This window comes from Hordeum vulgare, chromosome 7H (assembly GCF_904849725.1).
Source record: "Hordeum vulgare subsp. vulgare chromosome 7H, MorexV3_pseudomolecules_assembly, whole genome shotgun sequence".
In the NCBI taxonomy this organism is placed as follows: domain Eukaryota; kingdom Viridiplantae; phylum Streptophyta; class Magnoliopsida; order Poales; family Poaceae; genus Hordeum; species Hordeum vulgare.
Genome location: NC_058524.1, coordinates 541,979,410 through 541,987,712, shown reverse-complemented (window position 1 = coordinate 541,987,712; position 8,303 = coordinate 541,979,410).

Below are 8,303 nucleotides of genomic sequence, written 5' to 3'. Positions count from 1 at the left end.
CTCTCTCTGCAGGATAACCACAAATGGTAGACCACCATGAGAACCATCGATATGTTATTTAGAATTGACCACGAGACTGTCAGTTAAGAACACCCAGTGACGGAAGAAGCTTATATCAACGGGAGAGCATCACCAAAGGATTTAATATGAAGACTGTACGATGTTAGTTGCCAAAACCCCAGAGGATCGTTAAAGCATTTTGAGGGACCAGTATCTCTCATTTTAAGTGTGGTAGCACCCCACCTTGCCGGAGATTGGAATTGTTAGAAGACCCCCAAACCCTAACCTTTCTTTCTAGCCTCTTCGAATCTCGAGGACGAGATTCATTTTAAGTGTGGTAGTTTGTAACATCCCAAAATTATAAATTTTGGAATGTTAATATAATTATTAGATTGATTGTTTGTTTGTTTGCTGAGTGACTGAAACTTGTGTGAAATTTGAAAATTTTCGAAACTTTTGAATGAGAGGGAATAACATGACTTTCCCCTTCTCCGGTGAATTCAAATTCAATCTTTTAGAAGCAAAGAGAGAAGATGACATGACTTCTTCAACTATAAAGAATTTGAATGGAGATATTTGCATTGAATTCTTTTGCATTTCCATTCGTTTTCTTCGTGCAACAAAATGCCGGGAAATACATTCTAGAGAGGAGGAACATGACCCTCGAACCCACGGGCATTTGGAAAGTCATTTGAACCCTCAAACTTAGAGGGTCATTTGAAAATTATTTGCAAAAGAAAATAAATCTTTTAGGCAAATTCGTGAAAATAATTTTTTCTGAAGTTTTTATTTTTGCCGTGGAAAAATGCCCATCATCTATATTTTATTTTTCTGATAATTTTTTATATAGAAACTCTTTATTCCGAATTGATTTGATTTCCTTTTTGTCGTTTTAGTTTCCTAGTTTTAAAAATAGGAAGGAAATCACTTTATTAGGAAATACCTGCTGGCCCATTAAGCACTTTCCTATTCTAGCCCAACAAGAGATCATCTTCTTCCTCTGTTTCCTCTCACGTCACAGAAAACGTTCCATCCATGGAGAGGAGATCCCAACCTCCGGGATTCGCGAAGCCCTTTCCCTCCTAGCCTCTCCCGTCGCCTCTATAAGAAGCCCCACGTCCTCCTCGTTCCATTCCCGTTGAAACCGCCGCCTCTCCTCACCTCTAGCTCGTGCACCCCTCGCCGGAGTTGGCCACCAGAGAGCAGCTAGGAAAACTCACAGGAGCTTCACACCTGCGGCCCCCCCTGCACCCTCCTCCACCTCGCCTTCCTCCATCGCGCCTCCCACCACTTCGGCCCCCTCCACCGCCGCCCCCCTGCCACCCCGTCGCCCTGCAAACCTTCGGCTCCTCCCCTGGAACCAGCAACCAGGAGGCAGCAGCTCTTCCCACGTCGGCCCCCCTGCAGACTCCCTCCTCCCCTTCGGCCCCCCTCCACCTCGCCTCCCTCCCCTCCCTGGAGCCGCCCCACCCTTCGCCCCCCCTCCACCACTCCCCCCCGCCGGAGTGCCCCCTTCCCCACCGGCGACCCAGCCCCATCGGCCACCAGCACGGGAGCAATTCCACCACGGTAAGGCCCCTCCCCCCTTTCCTTTTTTTACTTGTTTTTTTTTTTTAGTTTTAGCCCTTAGATCTAGATCCTACGGTACAGATTGGAGTAACTTACCCCTTCGGTTTTCTAAAAAGAACCGGCAGTGGTTTTTATTCAATTAGTTAGCCAAACAGTTTTCTTCTAATAAGCGGACGTTTGTTAGTTTAGCACCGCAGCGCACAGGTCTAAGCCAACCAGAGATCGCCACGTGGCCCGTTCATTAGTTAGCTTTTATTCTGTTTTCTTCAGATTTAGTTCAAAAACAGAAAGTTTCAATCTTGTTTAGCCCATAACTTTTGTCCCGAAGTCCAATGATAGTGATTCTTTCTCGAGTAGCTCACAAATTTCCTGTAGTTTTTAAAAACATATAATTTGTCTATGTTTGAATTTTTCAAATATAAGTTAGATCAGATTTAGTTTAAACCTTGTTTTGCCTATTCCAGGAGTTTAAAAATAGCTTTTAATTTGATTCCTTTTGGTACTGATCACTAGTGATCTTATTTATCAGTGGTAAACATTTCAGATTTGTTTGAGTATTTTAGCTCACTGTTTCATGTGAAACAATTTCTGTTTCACCTCTTTTAGGATTTCGGCTAATTCCTTTTCTACTTTTGTTCTAAAATATTTTCTTTATAATTTCAGAAAAAATATGTTTTGTTTCTGTTAGTTAAACAGTAGTTTTGCAACAAGTTTTTATTTTATTTTTATTTGTTTTCATGAAATCAATTCTAGTTCCTTAGTAACTTGCAGTTGTTTTCACCACTGTTTCAAATCCCGTTTGGGAATACTTTCAAAAAGTTTTGTGAAAAATACTTTACTTTATCTTAGTTAAACTTATATCTTAGTTCCTTGTTATTATTTTCTGTTAGACAAAAACTATTTAGTGTTTGACATAGTAGAAGACTCCCTAGTCCTATTTGAAGTTTCTTTCGTATTTCCTATTCGTTCTCTCTTTTGTTTTGATTGCTAGAATGATTGCTAGTATGAGTGCTTATGTGAATGATATGTTTGTTATATAGATTTCATCGGAGAGTGACGAGTAGTCTATCAAGTTATTTTCTCGAGAAATTCTTCTTCGTCAACATCACAAGGCAAGTCACTTTGATCATACTATCACCTATGTTTTATGCCTCGTAGTTCTACCATCCTATGCCCAATTGCATGCTGCTTAGGTACTTGGAAATTTTAGTATAGATTGTAGTATCATGTGGTAGGCACACAACAACCCCGATACTTGGCCCCGGGACGACAAAGTTCATATTGCTATGCTTGAGTAGACGGGATTTCGGTTGAGTGCTTAACACGAGTGATGCGAGGTTGATTAAATAATCAAGACCGGTTAAGACAAGATTTTCAAGACCTCGGACGCAATGCAACACTGGGTGAAGGACGGTTGATCGGCTCCCTGAGAACCCAGTGGATGCCCGGGATGCTGGGGACGGCCATGACATCCTGCGGAAAGCTTCACCCAAGCTCAAAGGGACGGACGGATATTTTCAAGACCCAAGGCTTACCTGCACAGCCACAAGTCATTATGGGCTCTGGCTTGGTTGGACAACGCGGCGACTCTGGACGGGCGGTGCTAGCAGATGTAGACGAACAGTAGGTATGGATGGGCACCGACAAGGATTCAGAGGGACCCGTTGGAAGACCATGTTTTGATCATCCGGTCTTCAAACATCCTGAAGTGCGAGGACATACACGGAGGCGATCAAATCTTGTGGGGAATGTGTGCAAAACTCTGCAGAGTACTCAAACCTAATCGATTAGCCGTGTCCACGGTCATGGACAACTTGAGCCAAAGGAACTGAAGTTATCTGGATTTCTCAACACCATTAAATATATTTGATGAGGGTAATTATTGACAACTCGGGTACGAGAACTGGTTGGCGCAACCATCTCGTTAAGAACCAACAATGTTGTAACATTTTGCTTTTTAGCCCTCTCTTGATGTAGGAGAAAACTTGCTTTTCGCTAAAAACTTATAGCCCCACCTGCCATATATGCATATAGTATAGATGACATTTTACCCCCTCTCTTATGTGACTTGCCGGCATATTCAATATGCTGACCTACACGGCTGCAACGTCTCATGTTGCAGATATTTTTCTTCGACGAATAAGAGTACGATTCAGGGTTACGGTCTACACTCAACTTGCCGTTGGTGTTTATTGGGACTCCACTCCCTTGACCGCTTCCGCTGAGATATTTAAGGTATATATCAGTTTTACGCTATTTACATGTGATTGCACTTTGATATATACATTGATGTACTGTGTGTGCCAGCATACTGATCCAGGGATGGCACAGAAACACAGAGGCTTGACTCGTCTTGAGTCGGGTCGCTACAGAAATGGTATCATAGCACATGTTGACTGTAGGACGTGACCCTAGAAACTGGAAATCCCTTAGGGAAGAATCTCTCAAAAAAATTATTTTCAAGAACATCCTTACTTCTCATCCCTTCTGATTTCACTAAACGTTCTCTCTCACCTCAAATATTTAGACAATCCCCTTACCCCTTCGACCTCATGAAGAATCAACGAAGTTCTACTTCAAAGTAAAGAGGATTTCTCCACGCTTTTGAAGAATTGAAGCTACACCAACAGTAGACTCTCAAGACCCGAAGAATTCGAAGACCCTGAAGCGTTCGAATATTTAAATGACCATTAGAAGTCCAAACCCCTGTAATATACCCACGTTAGATACGATGATTTGTGAGCCGTCTTTGGTGTGTGTTTTCCGACGGCCACAAATAAAACCTATCTCAAAAAAATATTGTTGTATTGTGTGTATCTCCCTCCCTCTCTTACCCGTCTCATCCCCAAAACCTCAACCCTACCAGATGGAGTATGAAGCTGGACTTGTAGTCTCTGGACCAATGACCCAGCTGGAAGCTGAAATATGGATTCAAACCATGGAGAACCACTTCGGGAGCAACTTGATCTCAAGGAAGTATGAAGTGGAACATGCTCTTCAGTACTTTACACAAAGTGCTGCAATCTGGTGGAAAATGCATCATGCCATACAAGGATTTAGTGGAGCAGAAACTTGGGACGAATTCAAGAACACTCTGTTAAGATCCCGTCTCATTCGGAAGTGCTATGATAATCCGAAGGAGAAGACTTGTGCATGCAAGATCTGTGGAGAAATAGGACACACCCAGGAAGAACACAAGGATGGATGCACTCATTGTGAAGAAAATCACCCAACTGAGGAGTGCCCAAGTAGTCAGGTGACTTGTTTCCTTTGTGAAGGAACCACCCACTACCCAGCTCAGTGTCACATTTACTCCAAGGTGCAACAAGTTGTCAAGCAGCAGAAAGATGCAGTGAAGGAAACACTCAAGAAGAAGATTCTATAAGAGCCGATGATGAACGAAAATATTGAAGACCCTGATGGACAAGGCCTGACCAGATTTTTCTCCAATGCATGCTACTCATGTGGAGAAGAAGGACATTATTCACAGGACTGCATGAAGAGAAGCCAAGAGTATTTGGGGAACTTCCCGACGGAAGAAGTGGAGTTTGATCCACTTGAAATAGAAGAACTGGCCAAAATAAAGGAGTCCGGAAAGAAGAAAAAGTACCCTCGGAAGAACCAAATCTCTGCAGACAAAGACCTGAGTCATGTCAGATGTTACAAGTGTATGAAATTTGGCCACCACAAATACATGTGCTCAGGAAGGAAGCCGGGAATCCAAGGAGCAAAAGCAGAAGCTAAGAAGCCTCGAGACTTGTTAGAAATCATTTGCTTTTGTTGCAAGGAAGCAGGACATTTTTCTAGCGATTGTCCACAAAGGAAGAAAGCTAAAAAGGAGTAGTTAAGTTTTGACCACGGTAATTTGTGTAATATGAAGAACTCTTGTTTTCATGAGATCATGGAGTGAAATTTTTTGTAACAGAAGTCCCTGAGATTGTAATAACATCATGAATAAATGGAATTTATTGTCTCATGATTGCCTATGTTGAAACTGTATGCGTTGTTTCTCATCGAACAAAGATCTCTGAGGATATGAGAAAATATGGTCAATGCAGGCATGAGTATAATACATTTTAAGTGTGGTAGTAATCGGCAACCCCACAGGATCCATTGAGTAGGAGTGTACCATGATTACCAAGGAGACACATACATTCCTCTGAGTACCTATTTACTGACACCTACAGATGACAACTCTCTATGAGTCATTCCTCAAGGGCCCAGAAACGATCATGACCCTGACCAGTGAGCATGATTACCCGAAAATCCTGAAGGACATGATGAAGCACATTCACCTTGAAGGAGATGCAGTCTACAAAGGCTACCCATTCATGGAAAATGGAGTAGAACTTTGGTATGTGGAAGTACACCTCCATCATGTGAAAGGAGTTTGTCCAAAGACTATGGGGCAATACTTTTTCATTTTGCGTGTACCACGAGCAACCTTCTTTGATGTTGTTCGTGAAGCTGCCATGGAAGCCATACGTCAGATCGGAGAAATACTTGAAGCAAGACTCCGTCATACCGAGGAATACCTGAGTGAAGTACGTGCGGAGATGAAGGAGATGAAGCTCATGACCACCATGATGAAGCAAAATATGGATGATTTCAAGGAGCACCTCGGAAAGTTCGAGTGGAACTAAAGAACCCCCAAGAGAGACAGATGCATAAAGTTGGCAGAAATGCTTGACCATACCGAACAATGTGGATGGCAGCACTTGTAATAGAGTACTTTTGAATTGGAGTTTTTGAGGAGAAAGCAAGGATGTAATAAAGGATTGATAATGAAATGAATATGATTTATGGAAGAAGCTATGATGGATCAGCAAACGTTTTCTTAGGAGCATACGAAAACCTGAGAGTTGTGAAGATACGATAGATGTTTTCGTTCAGCTTGCAGAACCAATGGATTATCCGAAGTTCGTTCGTGGACAAGAGAAATTCTGCAACGCTTGTGAGGATGCCCAAGTGTTAGAATGCGAGATTCGCTAAACCTTATACAGAGAAATGATTTGGGTGCGGAATGGATTGATCACCATGACGACTTACTCTTATCATTTATTTCATTTGTTTTGTACTTCTAATTAAGTTAAATCTGAGAGACTTACCCATAGTGAGAGACGACGTTCTTTGAAGCTTTTGTTTAAGCCTTAGAATGGTATGATGAACGCCCCATGTACATGGCATTTGTTGTCACGCGTAGGAAATTTTACGGTAAGGATGAAACTAAGACCCCTCTCTCTGCAGGATAACCACAAATGGTAGACCACCATGAGAACCATCGATATGTACATTAGCCATGGGGATTGATGAATGCAACCAACTCGTGGAATTTACTAATATTTCATTTGTTTTGTACTTCTAATTAAGTTAAATCTGAGAGACCTACCCATAGTGAGAGACGACGTTCTTTGAAGCTTTTGTTTAAGCCTTAGAATGGTATGATGAACGCCCCATGTACATGGCATTTGTTGTCACGCGTAGGAAATTTTACGATGAGGATGAAACTAAGACCCCTCTCTCTGCAGGATAACCACAAATGGTAGACCACCATGAGAACCATCGATATGTTATTTAGAATTGACCACAAGACTGTCACTTAAGAAGACCCAATGACGGAAGAAGCTTATATCAACGGGAGAGCATCACCAAAGGATTTAATATGAAGACTGTACGATGTCAGTTGCCAAAACCCCAGAGGATCGTTAAAGCATTTTGAGGGACCAGTATCTCTCATTTTAAGTGTGGTAGCACCCCACCTTGCCGGAGATTGGAATTGTTAGAAGACCCCCAAACCCTAACCTTTCTTTCTAGCCTCTTCGAATCTCGAGGACGAGATTCATTTTAAGTGTGGTAGTTTGTAACATCCCAAAATTATAAATTTTGGAATGTTAATATAATTATTAGATTGATTGTTTGTTTGTTTGCTGAGTGACTGAAACTTGTGTGAAATTTGAAACTTTTCGAAACTTTTGAATGAGAGGGAATAAAATGACTTTCCCCTTCTCCGGTGAATTCAAATTCAATCTTTTAGAAGCAAAGAGAGAAGATGACATGACTTCTTCAACTATAAAGAATTTGAACGGAGATATTTGCATTGAATTCTTTTGCATTTCCATTCGTTTTCTTCGTGCAACAAAATGCCGGGAAATACATTCTAGAGAGCAGGAACATGACCCTCGAACCCACGGGCATTTTGAAAGTTATTTGAACCCTCAAACTTAGAGGGTCATTTGAAAATTATTTGCAAAAGAAAATAAATCTGTTAGGCAAATTCGTGAAAATAATCTGAAGTTTTTATTTTTGCCGTGGAAAAATGCCCATCATCTATATTTTATTTTTCTGATAATTTTGTATATAGAAACTCTTTATTCCGAATTGATTTGATTTCCTTTTTATCGTTTTAGTTTCCTAGTTTTAAAAATAGGAAGGAAATCACTTTATTAGGAAATACCTGCTGGCCCATTAAGCACTTTCCTATTCTAGCCCAACAAGAGATCATCTTCTTCCTCTGTTTCCTCTCACGTCACAGAAAACCTTCCATCCATGGAGAGGAGATCCCAACCTCCGGGATTCACGAAGCCCTTTCCCTCCTAGCCTCTCCCGTTGCCTCTATAAGAAGCCCCACGTCCTCCTCGTTCCATTCCCGTTGAAACCGCCGCCTCTCCTCGCCTCTAGCTCGCGCACCCCTCGCCGGAGATGGCCACCAGAGAGCAGCCAGGAAAAGTCACAGG